This window comes from Equus quagga, chromosome 4 (genome assembly GCF_021613505.1).
Source record: "Equus quagga isolate Etosha38 chromosome 4, UCLA_HA_Equagga_1.0, whole genome shotgun sequence".
Taxonomy (NCBI): Eukaryota; Metazoa; Chordata; class Mammalia; order Perissodactyla; family Equidae; genus Equus; species Equus quagga.
Window position 1 is genome coordinate 1,243,282 of NC_060270.1, and position 6,618 is coordinate 1,249,899.

The window sequence follows — 6,618 nt, forward strand, 5'->3', positions numbered from 1 at the left end:
TAAAGAATAAATTAAAGTAAATGATTGGTTATGTAATCTGGGAAATCTTCAAGGCTTCCTTTAAAGGAAGGAACTGTGGAAAGACTTTGTAATGCTCTGATTTTCTCATCTGTTTCTGTGCTGTCAGCACTCAGGGATGCCATCCGTTCGTTTGAAGATATTGACAAGCAGCATGAAGCGAGAGACACTCTTGACAAATTATGGACCCTTGGGGGAGAACCCCTAATAAACAACTTATACGAGTTAATACATTACCATTTTCTGCACTTCTCTTGTCATGGACCATCCACTGACTGCATTCTCACAGACCTTTAATCCTGTAGATAGAGCATATTTTCTGTTTATCTTACAAACTAACTCAAAATTCATGAACTCATATTATCTGCACTCTACATATCCTGTGCCCTGAGGCTACTACAAATGATTAGTTATGCTAAGATCTTAAAATGTATCTTTCTCCACTTACTTTTCAAAAAAATACAGTTTTCTCTTTTAAGAAATCAAGATATCTTAAAATGAAGTGACTTTTGTGTGTTGGCTAATAGAAAATTGACTGATAAGTATCAATTTTATTTAGGGCATATTTTCAAAACCCTTTAAATGACTACTAAAAAACGATTCTGTGTCTGTTGAAGGATAGAGTTTACTTGTGTAATTTGACACTGCTATAATATTATACAACAAACCAATAACCTTAATAAAAAATTCTATTATTCGTGTGCAATTGATAAAATATTATTAAATTTTAGAGCAGTTTAATGTTTACAACCAATTTGTAGAAATTCATATACTGGGAATCTCTGTTTTCTTTTTAAAGTACTATCAATAATTCCTTAATGTATCTTATATTTTGGTTTTAATAGGAAGCTGAAGGAAAGACAAGATGTTCTGCAGCACGTGCAGTAGGTCAGGCAGAGTGAATTATTTCCTACTTGAATTTTCAATTAACTATATTAATCACTAAACTACTTCCGGAAATACGTTGAATGTTGTGGAGAATGGAAACATTCATTCATCCTTCTAGCAGATTATCAGAGATATGCAAAGGTTTGCAAAAACTGATACTAGGTTCTGAGAGTACTGTTAAAGATGCACCTTTTTATTCTCATCGTTCTTTTGGATTAAATACAGAAACTTACCATGAGAAGAAAACCCTTTTTGTATGAAAAGTCTACAGAGATCTATATAATCTAATTGATATTTTCCTTGAGGGAATTCCCCACAGCAGCTCACAAATGGAGGTAGTTGCATCTGACACTTGCTGGGTAGTTTGGCACTATTGAAATGAGATTTCTATTGTTTCAGTGTAAGAATGTTCTGAAGAAAATAGTCCTATAAAATATAATTAAACAGTATCCTCGGGACTACATATGTAATTTGCTGTAAGAAAGTTGGGATTTAGTGTAATAATAATCAAAACATGTATCTGCAATTCTTTCCATAAACCCCACAAAGAGGCTATCGAGTGACCTTCAGCGTTAGTAGACACTGCTTGGCAACATGGAAACTATTCCTGTGTGAAAATACCCACTAGGTTACAATGATGTCACTTAGTGAAGCTCATATTGAAGGTGAAATGATTATTTCATAAAAGCTTTCTTTCTCTCTGCCTATAAATAATATAACTTTATTTCTGGAGGAGAAGAAATAATTTCAGAGAAAGAAAAGGAAAGCATACTAGAGCAAGTTTTTCTTACTTTACAGAAAACAAAATTACTTGCCTCATTAAGAATAATGGCTTTCAAAATTCAAAGCCCTTAGGTTCTGAATTTCTTTTAAAATTGTTCATTAAAAAATATCTTTTTAATGATTTAACTGGTTTCCTGTATTCAGACAAATTAGGTACACCGTACTTCAGTGAGTAAGCAATGCTGGAAAACTTGAAAGCACAATTCTCTCCAAACGTTCTTCTTTATAGAAACCCTAAGGTAAAATTTATAAGCAGAGGCAATTGGTTATTTCTGCAAAATTAATTTCATTTTGTTTTAATTATATTAACAATAGAACTTAAGTAAATTAAATGCACCCAAATTCAGTCCGGTTTCATTGGTATGAGTAGCCTGGTTCACTAATGTCTGAAAGACATTTGCTTTGCTTTTAATTGCAAATGTGTCTTCCCCTCAACTAGACAGTATGACTGGATTAAAACAACCTATAAATTAAAGGACTTGCTTTCTTTTATGATAATGATCTAAATAATTTTAATTTAATGTTTCTGTAAGTCCTTCTTAAAGATTTGAAGTGGTCAAATTATAAGTTTAATTGTTAGATGGGAGCAAATATGTATAATAAAAAATTTAAGTTTTACTAATTCTCTTCTATAAATTGACAAATCCAAAAAGACCACAGAGGGAGCCCTAGAGTCAGAAAAGCGAGAACCAGAGTTTGAAGGCCCAGCTGATAAGAATCATTTAGAATCCCCTGTGTTTGTTGCAGAGCATTTACTTGTGACTCTAAAATGCCTTTGCATGTAAGCAACGTAACACAGTTAGAATAACAATGGTTTAGAAGCTGTGCACTTCTCGTCACACGATTGTTAGAAAGACCAAATTGCTACTCTGAATGAAATGTTTTTAGATATTAGTAGTCATTTTTGAAGTGATGAAATAGGTGTGACCTAGCTAAATACCAAGTAAACATATTATGGTTGAATCACCTGATTGGACGGAGAGGAAATAAAATAGTCATTGGCAGAGTTCCTGACTGTTTGAAGCTTATGCTGTCAGGGAAGAGAGACTCCAAAGCAATAAAGATAAAATACAGAGCCAGGTGGCGTGCTAGAGACGATTCATCTCCACCAACAGCTCCTGTTCCGACTTCCCAAGTGAGGAGCTGTTGGTGGGGGCAGCTGTCTAGCCAGATACTCTTTCTTGTGCCTTCACACACAGGCGGCCTTGTGACTCCTCTCCAATGAGACTGAGCAGAAAAGACGTCTCACTTCTCCGCCACGGTTCACAGACGCAGGTGGGGCTGTTGCTCCTTTCTGCTGTCCAGATTTCAGGTTCTTTGCTCTGTAAACCTGCCTTTGATAACCGCTGGCTGAAATTTCTTTGGTTTTGATTTATTGATATTTATTAGATTCATTTTGTAATCTCACTTTGGCTTCTTTATTTTGTCTTACTTGACTCTGAATATGGAATTTTTCTCTAATTTCGGTTTATCATGCAACTTCAAACAGGACTTTTTGTTTAGTTTTCTTTTGAGCTCTGTCAAAGGCTCTCTCTGACTCCTCAAGTGAGAAGATGTTCCACTCAAGTACTATGTCTCTTTATGTTTTCACTTCTGTTAGAAATGTCTTTCCTCCTTTTGATTCTTGACCTTGTACTTCTAAAGAATCCCCACTAGTCCTTCAAGATTCAGCTCAATGGTGATTTCTTCTGAGAAACTTCTGAGGTTCTTTTTCAAAAGCGTTTTCTGTTCTAGCTTAGAAACGTCATTTGCTCCTCATGTAAAACCCCACAGTAGAACGTAAGCGCAAAACTGTAATTGAATACTTCAGTCTATTCTTGCAAGTAGATTTAAATTCTTTAAGTGAAGAAACCGGTTATATTCACATATTCTCAGCCTCAAGAATAGTGTCTGAAAAGTAGTGAGCCCTCAAAAACCTGTGGGGGTGTCTAAGCACAGAGGTGGTGTTAGGATGTTTCCTCTTAAACTCTTCACTCATTTTCTATTGCCAGCTGTTTTTTGCCATCATCCCATTAAGTGTCCAGAGCTCCAATAAGCTTGTAATAGGCTAACAAGTGTCTGGGGAGTTAGTGAATAGACGGTCTATGAGGAGAGAGACCTTTTACAGCTCACAATAATACGCACCTGTAATGATGATGTATCCTTCTGATTCTATAATGCAAAGTAAAATATGGAAAGACCAAATGGATTTCGAAGTCACTTCATTTATCTGTTGCTGTTTCTCCTTGCTCCCTCCTCCTAGCCATGTCTCTTCCCTTATATTTGCTGAATGAATGAATTAATGAAGGACTGAATGAGGAAACAAGCACTCTGGGAGCACCCATGAAGTTTATTGTGCAAAAAGGGATGGACCAGAAAGATTGACAGCCGAGTCCTGAAGTGACAAGAGTTTTATTTAATTTACTCCAGTGTTTTCATCATTGTAAAAACACAGATAATCCTTAGGATATGAAGTGCTTGAAACTGCATTCCGATACCTAAATGACAACTAAATGAAAGAAGCTCTGAAGAGATTGAGTAAATCAAAATCTACATCTTTACCAAAACACCACACAAAAGTGAAAAGTAACAGATTTCTGAGAGAATGTTTATGATGGAGAGGTACATAGATAGTAGCTTGATAGAGACATGCATACATATATAGATAGAAACCTCTAAAGAAAAAAGGATAGGATCCAAAATAAATTGTTAATCTCTACAAATTAGTTAAAATCTAAATAACAAACAACAAAGTGTAAAACCAGGCAAGTTGTGAGAGAATTAAATAGCCAATAAAAGTTTGAAAACATGTAAAGCTTAAGTAATAATCAAAACATATGCGTTGAAGTAATCCAGAGATATCACCTCATATCCATCACTCTCGGCAGAAATCGGAAAGTCCACCAATAGAAATTGCAGACTGGTTGTGGAGCAACCTTGCTGACAGTAGTGAAAGTAAATATAGGGGAAAGAACTTTGGGAGGCAATTCAGTAACAGTGTGAAACTCGAATCTACTCGACAAGCCAGCAAATACAGTGTTAGATATATTCCTGTAGAGTCCATCATATGAATATAGTATTGACATATATTCTTAAATGTAATCCAGAAAATAATAGACTAGAATTACATGTGACAACATGAAAATGATCTTAAAATACAATGATGCTGTATGACAATATCAAGGGGCAAAAATGCATACATATGAGATTTTCATTTACATGAAGTTTATAAACTTCCAAAACACTATCAAATATTTTACAGTTTTATATATATATATATATATATATTTGAACAGTACGAAAACATAAAGATAGTGATAGCCACCAAAGTTACAACAGTAGCTATCACTGGAATAATGGGAAGGAATGGGATCAACTGGCTGTAAACTCGGGAATTGTACTATCTTAAGCTCTTGGTGGGCACAAGGGTTCCTTATACTGGTACCTGTGCTTCTTTGTCTGCGTGGAATATTTAATTTAAAAATAATAATTGGGGCTGGCCCTGTGGCCGAGTGGTTAAGTTCACCCGCTCCGCTGCAGGCGGCCCAGTGTTTCATTGGTTCGAATCCTGGGCGCGGACATGGCACTGCTCATCAGACCACGCTGAGGCAGCGTCCCACATACCACAACTAGAAGAACCCACAGCGAAGAATATACAACTATGTACCGGGGGCTTTGGGGAGAAAAAGGAAAAAAATAAAAAAAAAAATCTTTAAAAATAATACAACACCTCCGAGTCTGTAACTCATATGTGCACAGTGAGCTCAGTTAGGGAATCTGAGAGGTGGTGAAGTCCCTGAAAAGCCTCCTTTAGGGAAATGTAGGAGGAGTTAGAGGGGAATGAAGAAGACTCCTGTAGGTCAATGTAGCATCAATAGCTTATCGCACCTGTTTCTTTCTTACCTAGCGGTTGGATACTCATCAAAGCAAGAGCAGTGCCCAGAGGAGTAATCCCCTCCCCTTCCCCCAGCAGGTCCCCTGCCTTCTTCTGCTCCCAATCCAGTCCTCTCCATCCCCGCCCTTCTTCAGGTCCCCAGGAGGCAGACAACCAGCAGATGCTCAGCAAGGGGAGCAGATGAGAACTAGGAGAAGCTGTAGGGGGTTAGCAGAGGATGTCTCCAGACCTCAGGAGAGAGTGGGGTGTCCTTGATCCCGACTCGAATCTGGCAAAGGCCAACTGAGGATCTGTTTACTAAAAAAGTAAAACATATTAAAACAAGGAATCATATAAGATAATGCAAAATCAAAGAAATGTGCTGACACTTTTTATTTAAGTTGTTCTATAACTCTTTTAATTTTTAATTATATTAAATGTCTCAGCTATAAATAAATCACACCTACTGCTTAAAATTGTTAAATAGATAATAGAGCCAAAACTAAGATATCACTGTCAATCAGTTGTAGTTTATCTTAATTACCAATTCCTAAAATTTAAATCTGTGAAGAGTCAGATTCTCACTCTTGAAATAAAATATCTTTATGAAAGTAGTATATTACCTTAATTCATAGGAAATATTATTTTCAAAATTGATTCCTTCACATTTATATTAGAACAATTATTGTTATGTAAATTAAATTAATAGTAATTTAAAATAATCTTTGACGGATAATCATTTGCACAAACAACCAAAAAACAACATAACTGAAGCAACGTCATCTTACATTTAGAATATACAGGCTTTCCAAATTTAACTTTTTCATTGTGTAAACGACCAAGCCCAACATCAAAATTTCTCAGAATTCCACCCTGTGTCTCTGATTCCCACTGTCCTAATCTGTAAAATGCATATAGTAATTGTTCCTATCACAAGGCTTATGGTGAAAAGTGAATAGGCAGACACATGAAACACTTTTAATAGTGCTAGGCCTGAAGTAAGCAATCAGTAATTGCTAGCTATTTAGTTGTTATTATTAATATTTGTACTTCAGAAGGCTCCTCATTTGTTTTTT